Source organism: Xenopus laevis, chromosome 1L (genome assembly GCF_017654675.1).
Source record: "Xenopus laevis strain J_2021 chromosome 1L, Xenopus_laevis_v10.1, whole genome shotgun sequence".
NCBI lineage: Eukaryota > Metazoa > Chordata > Amphibia > Anura > Pipidae > Xenopus > Xenopus laevis.
In genome coordinates this window covers 24913275-24928779 of record NC_054371.1, presented here as the reverse complement: position 1 = coordinate 24928779, position 15505 = coordinate 24913275, and positions in this window count along the sequence as shown.

Below are 15505 nucleotides of genomic sequence, written 5' to 3'. Positions count from 1 at the left end.
CTCCGACGCAGGAAGGGTGGCTCATATTTCAGGTAAATTTTAGTATGTTATAAAATGGCTAATCCCAAGCAACTTTTCAACTGGCCTTCATTTTTTAATTTAGGGTGTTTGTTCACCAACACTGAGCAAACGTGGACACTATAGCAACAATTGATAAGCCTAGTTCAGACAGTACAACAATGAAAGGAAACATGGGACTGCTACCATTAGTTACTGCCCAGGAACAAACTTGCTCAATGTTAGAGGAGCCAGAAATATAAACCCACATATTTTATATGTGTTTTGGTGAATGCTAGGCTCTGTGCCCCAAATGACTGAAATCCATTCTACTGTAGGTAATGGATACCCAGATAACCCTTCCCTTACATATACACATTCAACCTGAGTCACATAAATTGGCTAAAATAAACACTGTCTTTTATTTCATCTGTGCGATACATTTCTTCTCATGCTTATCAAATCAACAACTTTTTTAATTTTTTTTAATTCAGGTAGCAAATTTTGAATCATACATTGACACGTTTAACATAATGTATAACACATTTGCCTTACAAAAAATAACAATTGGTAACTTACAAAAATAATGACCAAAATTACATATTCTGCAAAAACATATCAGGAGCATACATGTAGTACTTGACTTTGACATAACATATCGTTATTTTATTGGTGACATTTCAAGTGTATTTGGTTATCACACCTACGAGAATGCAATATACCTAGAATAATAGGTTACATACTAAAAAATTCTGATCAAGCCATTTATCCCAAATTTTGTGAAATTTAACAATGCAGCCTCTTTTGAGGTAGATTATACGTTCCAGGTTACGTTTCATTTACGGTATTTATCTATATCTGGATTTCCGGGGGGTTATACTTTTCCAATTTTGTGTTATTAGTTTTTTAGCCAAGAAAAGTGTTTCTTGCCCAAATATTCTGATGTATTGATTAGGAACTGTATGGCCCAGTATATTAAGTAAACAGACTTTAGGTGTTCTAGGTAGGGCGACGTCTATGATGCTGTCAAGTTTATTTAGTTCTTATGCCCAGTAAGGTTTGATACCATCACATTCCCATAGTACATGTGCTAACGTAGCCCTCTCCACTACACATCTATTGCAGAGCTCTGAAATAGCAGGGTTCATCAAATAGAGTCTAGTTGGAATGCCCTATATATTATATACATTCTTAGTCTATAGCACACCGATACTACTTGGGGTGATTCCATAGCTTCCTGCCATTCCTCATCCAGTATAATGTCCACAGCTAATTCCCATTCCAACGGAGCAGTTCTACTAGCCTGTAGCAGTACGGCATATATACTAGAAATCAAGCCCTTAGTGGATGGTCTATTTAAGAGAGTAAGCAGTTTATTATTATGTAACAGTATGGGTTTTATTTTATGTGTTGCCAAAACGGCTTGTTTTACACCCATTTATTGAAGCCATTGGTTAGCTGGTAAACCTGTTGTTTGTCTCAGTTCTCTAAATGAGATTATGCCCTGTTCAGACCAAATATCCCCAATTGATGTGATACCTTTGTCAGACCAAAGTTTCATGTTACCCAATTGGGCCACTTTATAGAAAAGCCTATTATTCCAAAAGGGGGTCTGTTTGCTGCTCTTTCATAATTTGTGCTGCCAATGACCACAATTGCGACATATTTCATAAAATAGGGTGAAGAGGTAGTTTACTTATGTTTTTGTTCGATTTTTGTAGCACCCAACCTATTGGCTGTTCCTCTATACCAGTTAATTGTGCCCATATGGCTTTCAGGGTTAGGTGGTGCGAGTTTTCCAGCCAAGTACTTAGGTGAAAAGGTTGTGCTACCAGATAGTATAAAAACATGTCAGGAAAGGACACCCCTGCATTAGCTTTAGATCTCATTAAAGTTTCCAGATTTAGTCTACATCTAGAGTTAGCCCATATCAGTTGTCTAAGTTTGGTATTGATTTGCGTAAAGATGGCTTTTGGCACCCACGCAGGGGCTTGCTGTAGCGAATATAATAGCTTCAGAAGTATTAGCATTTTGGCAAGATGTACCCGCCCCATCGGACCCAGAGGAAGTGTTATCCAAGAGCTCACTCTGTCTTGAAGCCAATCTAATAGTGGGTTAATTTTTAAGTTGACAAAGCCTGTTATAGGTAACGCCACAACAATACCTAAATATGTTATTTTCGTTACTATTTTATTCAAATCAACAACTTTAATGTAAGGATGTCTACATAATGATCATTTCTCTTGTTTCTCATTTTGTCTCAAGGAGAACAGATTAGGATGAGGTCCTCTGCACTCGACCCATTATCAATATATTGAGAGCATTGAGACATTTTGTGCCTTAAGCACAAAACAGGGATTGTTTGTCCATATATTGCAATATATTCATACTGGCCAACTACATCAAAGTCATCCCTGGTCTACAGTCACTTTCATGGACAAAACAAACTGAACCAAAACCTAATTTGCAAATGTAAATTAGGGAAATAAGGGGAAAGAGAGTAAAAAAGAGTAAACCATTTTTGAATTCTTTGTTTGTGTGATTTTTTTGGATTCTGATTTGGCCAGGCACTTGGATTTGGCCGAATCCCAAACCAAATCCTGGATTCAGGGCATCCCTAATTTTTTCTTCTTTCCTTTATTTCTTTCCTCATCTCTGTTTTCCCTCTTTAGATTTTTCTATGTTATCCACATCACATAGTCTTCTTCTCCTGCTACTCTACTTTCTTTCCTTCCTCTTATCTCTTTATTATTTGTACCTCTCACCCCTATTCACCTCCTTACTTCTATGTCATTTCTTTACCACTCTCACTTCTCTCCTCCATTGGCTCCTAATGGACTTTAGTCCCAACTCACTTCTATTCTTCTTTAACCCTCCCCTATCAAGATGAATACCAAAGCTCTATCCCAACATAAAATCTGCTTGCACATGAAATTTAATTGTATTTTAGCCTGAAAGAAATGATTTCCATTCCCAAACACTTGGCTGCTTCTATATGTCTGTGGGTGTCTGCTAATGATCATTGTTACAAGGACAAGTCTTCCCGCCTTAAGGTTAGAATCCCCTTGGTTCTGCCTGGCTATTACTGTGGATTTCCTTGACTTTACAGGATTTCCCTTTAGTTTTGAAGGTGAGAGAGAGATAACACTATTTATTGCTGGCTGATCAACTCTAATGTCTGCCCACACCTCCCTATTTGCTTTCTGTTATTACACTTGGCAAGTTAAATACTCTGAACGGGATTTTACTTTTATTAAGTAATGTTCAATATTTCTCAGTATGGATAATCAGATTTGTGCTCTTGACCTTTATAATTAATTGTTGGATTGAAGGACTTCAGATTTTCTTTATTAAAAGATTATCTTAAGTACATGGAAGATTCCTTCCCAAGTTCAGCTTTTTATGTGCTGTTTGTAAGGGGAAGAATAAGTGTCCGGTATACTAGATTTATGAATAATACCGCAGAAATAATAGTATAATAGTATTTATAGAATTTGAGTTGACAAACTGAAATTAAGACAGGCACTTACCAAATAAACCATTAGTCCAAGAGAGATTTTTGCAGCAACAAGAGAATTGTTGTACTAGTGCTTTATAATAGTTATTAAAATATGGCTCTTCCCCAAACTTTTATAGTGGGGGGGAGCGTTTGTAATTTTGTGGGTGATTGATGACAGCATGCAAAACCTATGCATTATTAATATTATATTAATTATTGTAGGAATGCTGAAACCATAATCTGCTTGATGTTGCTGTTAACTTTAGGGTACCTAGTGGGAGTGGGGGTTGAACACCCCATGACTTGTCTCTCACTTATACAGGCACAGCTTACTCCACTTATACCTAATACCTAAAGCTTTGGTCAGAGGTTTTATTTTATAAAAATCCTGACCTCCCCTCTGTGTCCAAGTTGTGGTAAAGAAGTAGCCACTTCAATACACAAATTATGGGGTTGTCCAAACCTGCAGCACTTTTGGAAGAACATTACTCTATGGTTAGCACCAGACATTGTGAGATAGGGAAATGGGGATGCCAGAAATCACCTACGAGCAACTCTATAGATGAACACACCAAACAATTCCTTAATCATCTTCTCCCCTACCACTTCTGTTGGGGTTCTTCAGGGCCCATTACTATACTTCATCCTTTGGCAAACTTGATCCGGACAGCCCGGTATTTTGAAGGGCTGTCCGGGTCAAAACTTCCTGCCCGGTATTCCAAACAAGGAAAACCGGGCAGGATTCACTTGACTGACACAACGATCGGACAATCGGCACGTCATTGCCTGCCCCCTGACCTCGAGGCACTCCCATCTACATCATGGCCTCACCCTTGAGATCACAGCCCCACCCCCTGCCTGGTCTCTACCATTGCAAAAGGTGGCAACCCTAACCCCAGGTCATGAGCATTCTGGATAACAGGTCCCATACCTGTACAAAAAAAGCATTTGCTATATACAGGGTCGGACTGGGCCGGCAGGACACTGGGAAAAAACCCGGTGGGCCCCTGCTGGGCCCAGACCTGCTCCCCAGAAAAGAAATGTAATTCTGCGGCGAGTCGGGTCGTTTGCATGCGCATGAGCATCTTTTACTCGTTCGTGGAGGCGGTAAACTAGAGGTCATTAGGTGGCCCCAGGGACTGCCGGGAGGGGGGCCCCATGACAGCAACCCCGGTGGACACCACAGTCCAACCCTGGCTATATATAAAAGCTTTCTGGATTACTGGTTTCCAGATAATACATGCCTCTATTTCTTAGATTATACTCCATTGTTCACTGTAATTACTTGCGGCATAGAATATTACTCCTCACTGGAAATGAAAATTTCACACAGACATCAGAAGCAACATAAATGGTAAAAAGATAAGTCTTGGGGAGAGATAATTAGAGAACTTAAAAAATGGCCGTAAATCAAATTTTCTTTTTCTCTTTCTCACAAAAGCCCCTGTTATTCACAGAACCAAATCTTCTCAGACGTGGCAGCTAGCCACTAATGTTGTAAAGCGACGGTATTTGACTGGCAGGTGTTGAAAAACATCCCAGGTGGCATTTTGTTGCTTTGTGTTGGCTAATATGCCATTCTCTCTCTCTCTTTTTTTTTTCTGGGGAGATTGAATGCCGTAATTGGAGCACAGGCAATTAAATATGATTTCACTGGGAATACATAATAAGAGTAAAGAATTTGCAGAGGAGGCAGCAATTTTTCATACATACATTTTTTCTTTTCTGCACGAGAAGCTGTAAATAGGTGTTTAAACGTTCTTAGCCCTGAAAGGTCAATGGAAATCCGTCCACTGTAAAAATACTCAGTCACCCAAAATTAAAAAGGCCATAGTTGACTGATTTATTGTTCCCTTGAAAATATCAAACATCCTTTAAAAAGAGAAGCTTAATGAGAAAATGACTAATAAAAAAAAATCTTTGTCTGACTGCATGAAAGCGCTTTAGTATTGTACCTTGAGAACAGTGGAAAAGTGCCGGCTGGCATATTATGCGCAGAGAGACCAAAACTTTTGTTTTTAATTTAGTCCCAATAGTGTTACGAGGAAGAAATGGCACCATGCCCATCAGAACTGTGATAAGAAAAGCAAATAGCGGGCAATAATATTTACGGGGATAGTTTAATTGTTTATTTTTGTTTGTCCCGCAGGATTATTTTTTCAGTTTTTTTTTCACGTGACCAACTGCGCAGAAGCATTTACAGATTTTCTATGATAATTAGTAAACTGCTGCAACTCATATGCAATGTACTAGTGCTGATACAAGTGAGCATCCACTTTATTCGTTTGTGCATTTCGATTTTCTCATTATTTCAACTGCATTGATGACATTAGTGTTCAACCTACTAGAATAAAGTGCCAGTTGCCATTGAAACCTTCTAAGTGAACCCTGAAATTAATTCAACCACAAGACCACAAGTCTTTAAAAGGATTCTGTCATGATTTTTATGATGTAGTTTTTATTTCTAAATTACACTGTTTATACTGCAAATAATTCACTCTACGATATAAAATGTAATTCCTGAACCAGCAAGTGTATGTTTTTAGTTGTAATATTGGTGTGTAGGTGCATCTCAGGTCATTTTACCTGGTCATGTGATTTCAGAAAGAGCCAGCACTTTAGGATGGAACTGCTTTCTGGCAGGCTGCTGTTTTTTCTCCTACTCAATGTAACTGAATGAGTTGCAGTGGGACCTGGATTTTACTACTGAGTGCTGTCCTTATATCTACCAGGCAGCTGTTATCTTGTCTTAGGGAGCTGTTATCTGGTTACCTTCCCATTGTTCTGTTGTTAGGCTGCTGGGGGAAGGGAGGGGGGTGATATCACTCCAATTTGTAGTACAGCAGCAAACAGTGACTGAAGTTTATCAGAGCACAAGTCACCTGACTGGGGGCAGCTGGGAAACTGACAATATGTCTAGTCCATGTTATATTTCATAATTAAATATAAAAAGATCTGTTTGCTCTTTTTAAAAATGGATTTCAGTGCAGAATTCTGCTGGAGCACCACTATTAATTGAAAAAAAACATTTTTTCCCAATGACAGTATACCTTGCATTAATTGGGTTCTAAACGAATTGTTTGCAGTGTGATGGAGGGGAATCTGACAACTTTCCACAAGGCGCTAAGGCAGTGCAAATAAAAGGGTATTCTGCCCAATTAGTTCTACAGATGAAATACACGGTGAAGCTTTCAAATACCATATTGAAGAAGGAACTACCGTATGTTGTTTTTAGAAAAATATTTAAATCAAAAATAGGGTAGACCTAAGACAGATGTAGAATCCCTAGTCATGGAGCCTTTGGTCCTCATGGGTGTGGTACCACCAACATCATCAATCACTGGTGATTAGTATGGAAAGATACTTGGTCCAAATGTGTATAATAAATCCCATACCTGTAGAAAGAGACAGTTAGGAGATTCAACAAAGTTTCCACCATTGTTTTTCAGGTCATTCATTTGGGGTCCACACACGACCCAGTAGTAATTCAGTTGCAATGCAAATGTTCAAAATAGATGACCTATTGATTATGTACTCATGTAAAAATATTCCCACAGAACCACAAAGAAGAAAAATTCTGAAAGTTGTCTCCTCATTCCGCTGTCTACATTATACTAGGAGATAAAGTTAAAGGGGTTGCTCGCCTATAAATTAACTTTTAGTATGATGTAGAGAATTGGTTTTAATTTTTTATTATTTGTGGTTTTATTTTAATTTAGCTTTTTATTCAGCAGCTCTCCAGTTTGAAAGTTCATCTGGTTGCTAGGGTTTAAAATATCCTATTAATCATGCATTGCTTTGAATTAGAGACTAGTGATTGGCGAAACGACAATTTGCTGGCGTCAAAATTGGCACCAGCGTCAAAATTGACTCCGGTGCCCATTAAAGTCAATGGGATTCCGTTAATCATCACCGGCGTCGAAATTAGTTGAATTCGCAAATTTTTAGGAGAGGGTCTGGATAGAAAGATGAGTTATAAAAAGTAGTACCGCATCTACTCGAGTATAAGCCGACCCGAGTATAAGCCGAGGTACCTAATTTTACCTACGAAAACTGGGAAAACTTATTGACTCGAGTATAAGCCTAGACACAATTACAGCCCTGTCTCCCAGCAGCGCACATTCCGCCAAAGCGACCCCCCCCAGTGAACAACCGGACTTCTTTGCAAAGTTGATGGTGACAGAGAATTGCCAAACGGATTACTGTGTGCATTGTCCCACTGTCCCACTACCATGTGCAGAGGGTGCTGTGTGATATTGCCATCACTGTTAATCTTTCGTATAACCAACAGAGGGCACTGTGTGATATTGCAGTCACTGTTATTCTTTCATATAACCAACAGAGGGTGCTGTGTGATATTGCAGTCACTGTTAATCTTTCATATAACCAACAGAGGGTGCTGTGTGATATTGCAGTCACTGCTATTCTTTCATATAACCAACAGAGGGCGCACTGTTATTCTTTCATATAACCAACAGAGGGCGCTGTGTGATATTGCAATCACTGTTATTCTTTCATATAACCAACAGAGGGCGCTGTGTGATATTGCAGTCTCTCCCCAAGCGAACTGTTGGTATAAGAATGATTAAAAGTGACTGCAATCTCAGATACTGCCCGTTGACTCGAGTATAAGCCGAGGTAGACTTTTTCAGCACATTTTGGATGCAGAAAAACTCTGCTTATACTCCAGTATATACGGTAATAACAATAAATTTGTAGCCTTACCACTAGTGATGGGCAAATTTGGGGCATTTGCTGAAAAATTCACTAATTTCCTGCGAAATTCACGGAACGTCGAAAAATCCACGGCGCCGTTGTCTCGTTTTTTGACGCTGGCTACGAATTTGCGCCTGGCGAATAAATTCACCCATCACTACTTACCACGCATTTGTTTCCTGGATGGGGACAATTATCCCCATTTGAAAGCTGTCAGAAGAAGAAGGCAAATAATTAAAAAACTATAAACAAGAAATAATGAAGGCCAATTGAAAAGTTGCTTAGAATTAACCATTCTCTAACATACTAAAATGTAACTTAAAGGTAACCCACTCTTTAAGATGAAATGTCACTTTCATAACCATGAATGGCTGAGGAATGGGGCTTAGCTTAGCCAATGGAAGAGCAGGTATAGAGACATAAAAGCCAGGTATATATAAGGTACCCAACCAATAAAGCTGGACTAGCTCCTTCCACCAACAAAGTTTTAACCCCATCCCAGGATCATTCCTTGATATCATCAGACTTTCTGTTGTGTCTGGGTTCTATTCTGGTCTATTCCTTTTACTTTATATCTTAATCAAGTCTTACGGGTTGTTCTGGAAGTACAGTAATGTTACCCCTACTTTAAATATGCAGGATAGTACAGCTAAGCTGTATATTAATAGTGACAGCGAAATCCGCAAATAACTTGCGAAACGTGAATTTTTGGCGCTGGCGTCACTTCGATGGGCATTAAAGTCAATGGGTGTCCGTTTAACTAAATTGTCGCAGTCGTCAGAAAACGTTGCGAATTTTCGCTGCAATTTCACGAATTTATTCGCCAGCGGCGAAATGCAGAAATTCGCAGCAAATTCGCGCCTGGCGATTAATACATTCGCCCATCACTATAAACGAACTGTCTGTTTTCAGTGTGCTTTAAAACATCAAACGGTACGTGCAGGGAGCACATCACAGAAAATCCATAAAGATGTTCAACACCACAGAAATCCATAGTACTGCATATAATGTGATTAAGGGAACAAATTGGATGTAATCGCAGAAACAACTAAAGGAAACCAATAATAGCCGTGCATCTTTTACTATCACAGCAGGGGAGTTTGGTTTCCTACACACACATCTTGATGAGATCTCTCCTTCAAGGGACTAAGCTGAATCAAATAACTTCCAGGCTTTTGCTGAGCTAAACTCTTTCAGTGCATCTTCATGGAACCTGGCTCTATACATAATGCTGTACTGGAACACAAATACCAGAAAGCCCCAAAAAAATTGTTTACTGACCTATATAAAGGGGGATCGATATAGATTGAAATAAGACTTAACCAACAGATTTTTTCTATTCCAGTTTGCGAGCTGCCAAAAAATCCTACAAAATTTGCTAAAATCAGGAAAAGATGAGGAAGTAAAGGACACGCCTATGTCCATTCATTGGATGCATGAAAAAATGGCAAAATTCACTAGAATTTTCAATATAATTACTTTATATCATACAGGATTTAAAAAACATTTAGGGGCACATTTACTTAGCTCGAGTGAAGGAATAGAATAAAAAATACTTTGAATTGAGGTATTTTTTTGGCTACTTCGACCATCAAATTGGCTACTTCGACCTTCGACTTCGAATCAAACGATTCGAACTAAAAATCGTTCGACTATTCGACCATTCGCTAGTCGAAGTACTGTCTCTTTAAAAAAAACTTCGATCTCCTACTTCGCCACCTAAAACCTACCGAGCATCAATGTTAGCCTATGGGGAAGGTCCCCATAGGCTTTCTAGCCAATTTCTGACAGAAGGAAAATCGTTGGATCGATGGATTAAAATCCTACGAATCTCTGGATGATTATTCCTTCGATCATTCGATCGAACGAATAACGCTAAATCCTTCAACTTCGATATTCGAAGTTGAAGGATTTAACTTTGATAGTTGAATATCGAGGGTTAATTAACCCTCGATATTCGACCAATAGTAAATGTGCCCCTTATTGTTGGGTTCAGCCATATCAGTGTCAGAAGACGTGATCTTTGGGACAGATTTATCAAGGGTCAAATTTCTAGTTCACAGGAGTTCAATTATTTGCCTTCTTCATCTGACTCTTTCTATTATTCATATTCCAGTCTCGCATTCAAACCACTGCTTGGTTGCTAGAACAATTTAGACCCTAGCAACCTGATACTGCCCTTTCAAACTAGAGAGTTGAACTAGAAGCTAAATAATCTAAAAAAAACCCACAAATTGTAAAAAATGAAGACCATCAGAATATCACTCTTCACATCAATAAAAAAGTACATTTTAAGGTGAGCAACTCCTTTAATTTTCTGGCTTTAAATCTTTTATGCAGGCATTTTTCTTTTAAGATTCTCATGAAATAAAAATAATTGATGACCTGATGATATTGGTACAGCCTAACCCAAAGATTCACGGCCTTAAATCAGCTGCTTAGTGTTGATAATGAAAGCATCTGAACCTAATATCCTTGTATTCACGTAAAGTCATATTATTTTAAAATTGCTTCCATAATTGTATTGTCTGTATATTCTATTCTTTTTTCTTTTTTTCCAAAAATTCTTTTTGCATATATTTAAAGGGCATGTAAAGTCTAAAATAGAATAAGGCTAGAAATGCTGTATTTTGTATACTAAGGGGCCAATTCACTAAATTCGAGTTATAATTTCGAAGTATTTTTTGGGCTACTTCGACCATCGAATGGGCTGCTTCGACCTTCGACTACGACTTCGAATCGAAGGATTCGAACTAAAAATCGTTCGACTATTCGACCATTCTATAGTCGGAGTACTGTCTCTTTAAAAAAAACTTCGACCCCCTACTTCGGCAGCTAAAAGCTACCGAAATCAATTTTAGCCTATGGGGAAGGTCCCCATAGGCTTTCCTAAGTTTTTTTGATCGAAGGTTATTCCTTCGATCATTGGAACGATTTGAAGGATTTAATCGTTCGATCGAAGGAATAATCCTTCGATCGTACGATCGCAGTATTTGCGCTAAATCCTTCGACTTCGATATTCGAAGTCGAGGGATTTAAATTCCTAGTCGAATATCGAGGGTTAATTAACCCTCGATATTCGACCCTTAGTGAATCAGCCCCTAAATATAAACATGAACTTACTGCACCACAAGCCTAATCAAACAAATAATTTATGCTTTCAAAGTTGGCTACAGGGGGTCGCCATCTTGTAACTTTGTTAAACATCTTTGCAAGACTAAGACTGTGCACATGCTCAGTGTGGTCTGGGCTGCTTAGGGATTGTCATAAACAAAGCTGCTTGAGTTCTGCATGGCTGGGAAGTAAGGTGGGGGCTCCCCCTGCTGTTCATAAGTATGATTGTTTCCCTGCTCAGCAGTTAGGGACCGTCTGACAATTCCTATCCACAGCAGTAAATGGAGAATTTCATTGCATACAGTCAGGTTTCTTATAAAAACGGTACATATTTTTTAATTAAAGTATATTGGAGATATACTTTCATTAAAGAAAGTAAAAATGGGATTTTATTTTTTTGCCTTTACATGCCCTTTAAGTAATACCATTTGCATGTTTCCTTATTTGGTTTGTATTTTTTGCTAACTAAATTTAAAATAAAAACAGAACCTTTAGAAAAACATTTTTTGATGCAGCAATAACATGACCCATCACTTGAAAGCAATGATATACTGTCAAATATTTTACTACATGATGTCAAATGTTATATAGGACTACGAGAGTAAAGTCGGCTCGATTAGAATTCCAGCAGGGCAGAGTTGCTCGTAACTGGATAGTAAAATGGTTTGATGGTCGTATCTTTCTGCACTAATTACTGTAATCAGAATGGTTCTCTGTATAATGATGGCAGCAGTCAGCAAATATGCCAAAGAGGTGGGACCAATAGCTAAATGTGGTATGTAATTAGTCTTATTTGACCTGATCTTTGGTCTCTGTTAATGATATGTTGAAGACAATTCATGAGTGATGCAATGTTCAGTGAGGCATGTGTCCCTTGCCAATATGGATAATCCAAAATCAAGCAGCATTCCATATAAGAGAAATTGTTAGGATTATGATTATGTGCCGAGTTCTGGTTTCCCTTTGTTTCTACTGAGTGTGCAGTGTTCTACTAGTGTCCCTTAGAGAATAGGATGGGTGATACAGTGCAGTAGGACAGCCCCACCTGGGTGTATATATACTGAGGGAGTAGGCATGATTTAAACCAAAGGCACAGACGTGTACCCTTTCTTCAAACAACTACTCTATAAGATTATTATATTATACAATAATGTTACATAGTTAATTTGGTAGCGAAGTTGCGCTAGCGTTAATTCGTCAAGGAAAGCGAAGTTACGCTAGCGATGCCTAATTTGCATATGGCGCCAAGTTAAAGAACAATGGACGTATATGTAGCAGCAAATACATTACATTACACAAGCCTGGGAAAGTTTCATAAAATAAAATAGAATTGTTATAATGCCCTACACATGTGACCACTGTATAGTTTAGGTGCCATATGTTAGGAAATGTAGGGGGGAAGGAGGGTACCCCCAAAAAAATTTACGATCTTTTTCAGCCTATCACCCTTAAAAAAGGAAAAGACGCCAGCGTTTTTTTGGGACTTCAACTTTTTTTGAAGTAATCCGTATCGACTCTATTGCACTTCGCCTGGTCTGAGGTGGCCAAGGCAAGTCTGGCGCAAGAGGTAACGTTCAGTAAAATGCAGACGTTAGTGAATTAATGTAGTTACGTCCCTTCGCCATAGCGCAACTTCGCCTGGCGTAAGGGTGCGAAGTAGTGCTAGAGTAGGTCCACTTCGCTAGTGAATTAACACCAGCACCCGTTAGTAAATCGGCGAAGTAACGAAATGACGTCACGCTGGTGAATTTGCGCTAGCGTTTCGCACTTTAGTGAATTTGCCCCTAGGGATGCACCGAATCCACTATTTGGAATTAGGGCGAATCCCCAAATCTTTGGTGAAAGATTTGGCCGAATACCGAACTGAATCTGAATTTGCATATGAAAATTTGTGGCAGGAAAGGAAAAAGTGGAAAAAATGATTCTTTTGTGATGTAAAGGCACATGATTTCCCTACCCGCCCCTAATTTACATATGCAAATTAGGATCCGGATTCGGTTCGGTCAGGCACAAGAATTCAGCTGAATCCGAATCCTGCTGTAAAAGGCCGAATCCTGTCCAAATCCTGAACCGAATCTTGGATTCAGTGCATCCCTAGTTTATTTGCATTTTAGATAAATGTTTACCAGTTAAATTACCAATAATAGAGCTATACATTTACATTTACTGTATATGATTGTTCTTCCCTAATTCGACTCACCAATGGAAGCTAGTAATATAAAAACTGACCACAATATAATTTTGTTGAGTTATTTCACACACTCTCAGGATGGAGAGAGAAACCGGTGTAAGATCAGGCCTGGAGAGGCAATACGCTTGACAAAATAGCGGTGTAGAAATATAGATGAAACTTATGTTAAACAAAAACATTAAATAGAGAAGGGTTAGCAAACCAGCTCGGGCCAATTCTCGTCAGTTCTGCTGAGACGTAAATCTCATGTGCAGAATACAATAGGACACCACTAAAGTCTTTGATTTGTGCCATGGAATCATTTCTGGGTGAAGAAATAGAAGAACCTTCTCTTTTATGAGCTTGGAATTATTGCCCTTAACTAAAACAATTTTGCAACTAAATGAGTTTCAGTGGCATCATTCAATTGAAAGGAGAGGTCAGAATAGAAAGAGAAATAACCCGTTTAACCATGGACAGCAGTAATGTGGTATTCACACTGCTTGCCCAATATAAAGAGAGACAGAAACCGATTGGTAGATATAAATAATTCACTGAACTAAACCAACCTTGTAACGAAGGTAATTAGACCCCCCTAGTGGCTTGTCTGAAGTGCATAGAAGCAGCGGGCGTTTTTCAGATAAATAGAAGATAAATATTTATTTTCATTGTGATTTTTTGAGACGCAAAGGCGGTTATTTATCAACATCTGAATTTTGTCGGATATTTTATTTAAAAAAAGTCCGTCCAAACTAGAATCCACGGTTTGACCTTATTTATTATTAAAAAAAAAGCTTGAATCAATCGAATCGGGGAAAAACTCGATAAAATCAAGCGAAAACCTGAATTGCATATTTTTTTCTAACTTATTCCCGAAAAGTCAATATTTTTTGTTTTTTTGCCCAAAAAACCTGAAATAGTGAGATTTTCGGGCTAATTCCAGTGCAGACCACAGAAACTTCCAAACAGGACAGGGTCCTCTCGCATTGACTTATATTCTACCTCAGCAGGTCGGAGATGAAAAAAAATTCTAGGGTTTTTTTTCACTAAAATTGCGGATTTTATAGTAAAAAAATAACTTGAATTGTTTTAGTTAGCATTCAGACGTTAATAGATAATACATATCCCCCGTAATCAAGGAAAATATTTATGTGCATGCCTGTACAGAAAGGTTTCTGATCAACCTCAGACAGAGGTAGCAAATATAATTTATGCAATGATTCTTTCTGAATCTGTTGAATGGTCTCCTTTTTATCTGGGATCTAATTAAATCTTTGTGCATACAGGAATTTGCATATTTATATGCTTCTGCCCCACGTGGCAAGTAATTATCTCAATCAAAGAAAACGCTGACTAATCTAAAGCTAAAGATAGTTTTCTTTTTAGTCTAGTGTATGTATTGGGGGATTTCGGTTTGTACCAACTCCACATTTAATAAAATCATTTGGAAATAACCTGATTAGCTTTCATTAAGGTTAAAGGGATACTGTCATGGGAAAACATTTTTTTTTTCAAAATGAATCAGTTAATAGTGCTGCTCCAGCAGAATTCTGTACTGAAATCCATTTCTCAAAAGAGCAAACAGATTTTTTTATATTCAATTTTGAAATCTGACATGGGGCTAGACATATGGTCAATTTCCCAGCTGCCCCTGGTCATGTGACTTGTGCTCTGATAAACTTCAATCACTCTTTACTGCTGTACTGCAAGTTGGAGGGATATCCCCCCCTCCCTTTCCCCCCAGCAGCCAAACAAAAGAACAATGGGGAGGTAACCAGATAGCAGCTCCCTAACACAAGATAACAGCTGCCTCGTAGATCTAAGAACAACACTCAATAGTAAAAACCCATGTCCCACTGAGACACATTCAGTTACATTGAGAAGGAAAAACAGCAGCCTGCCAGAAAGCATTTCTCTCCTAAAGTGCAGGCACAAGTCACATGACCAGGGGCAACTGGGAAATTGACAAAATGTCTAGCCCCATGTCAGATTTCAAAAATTAATATAAA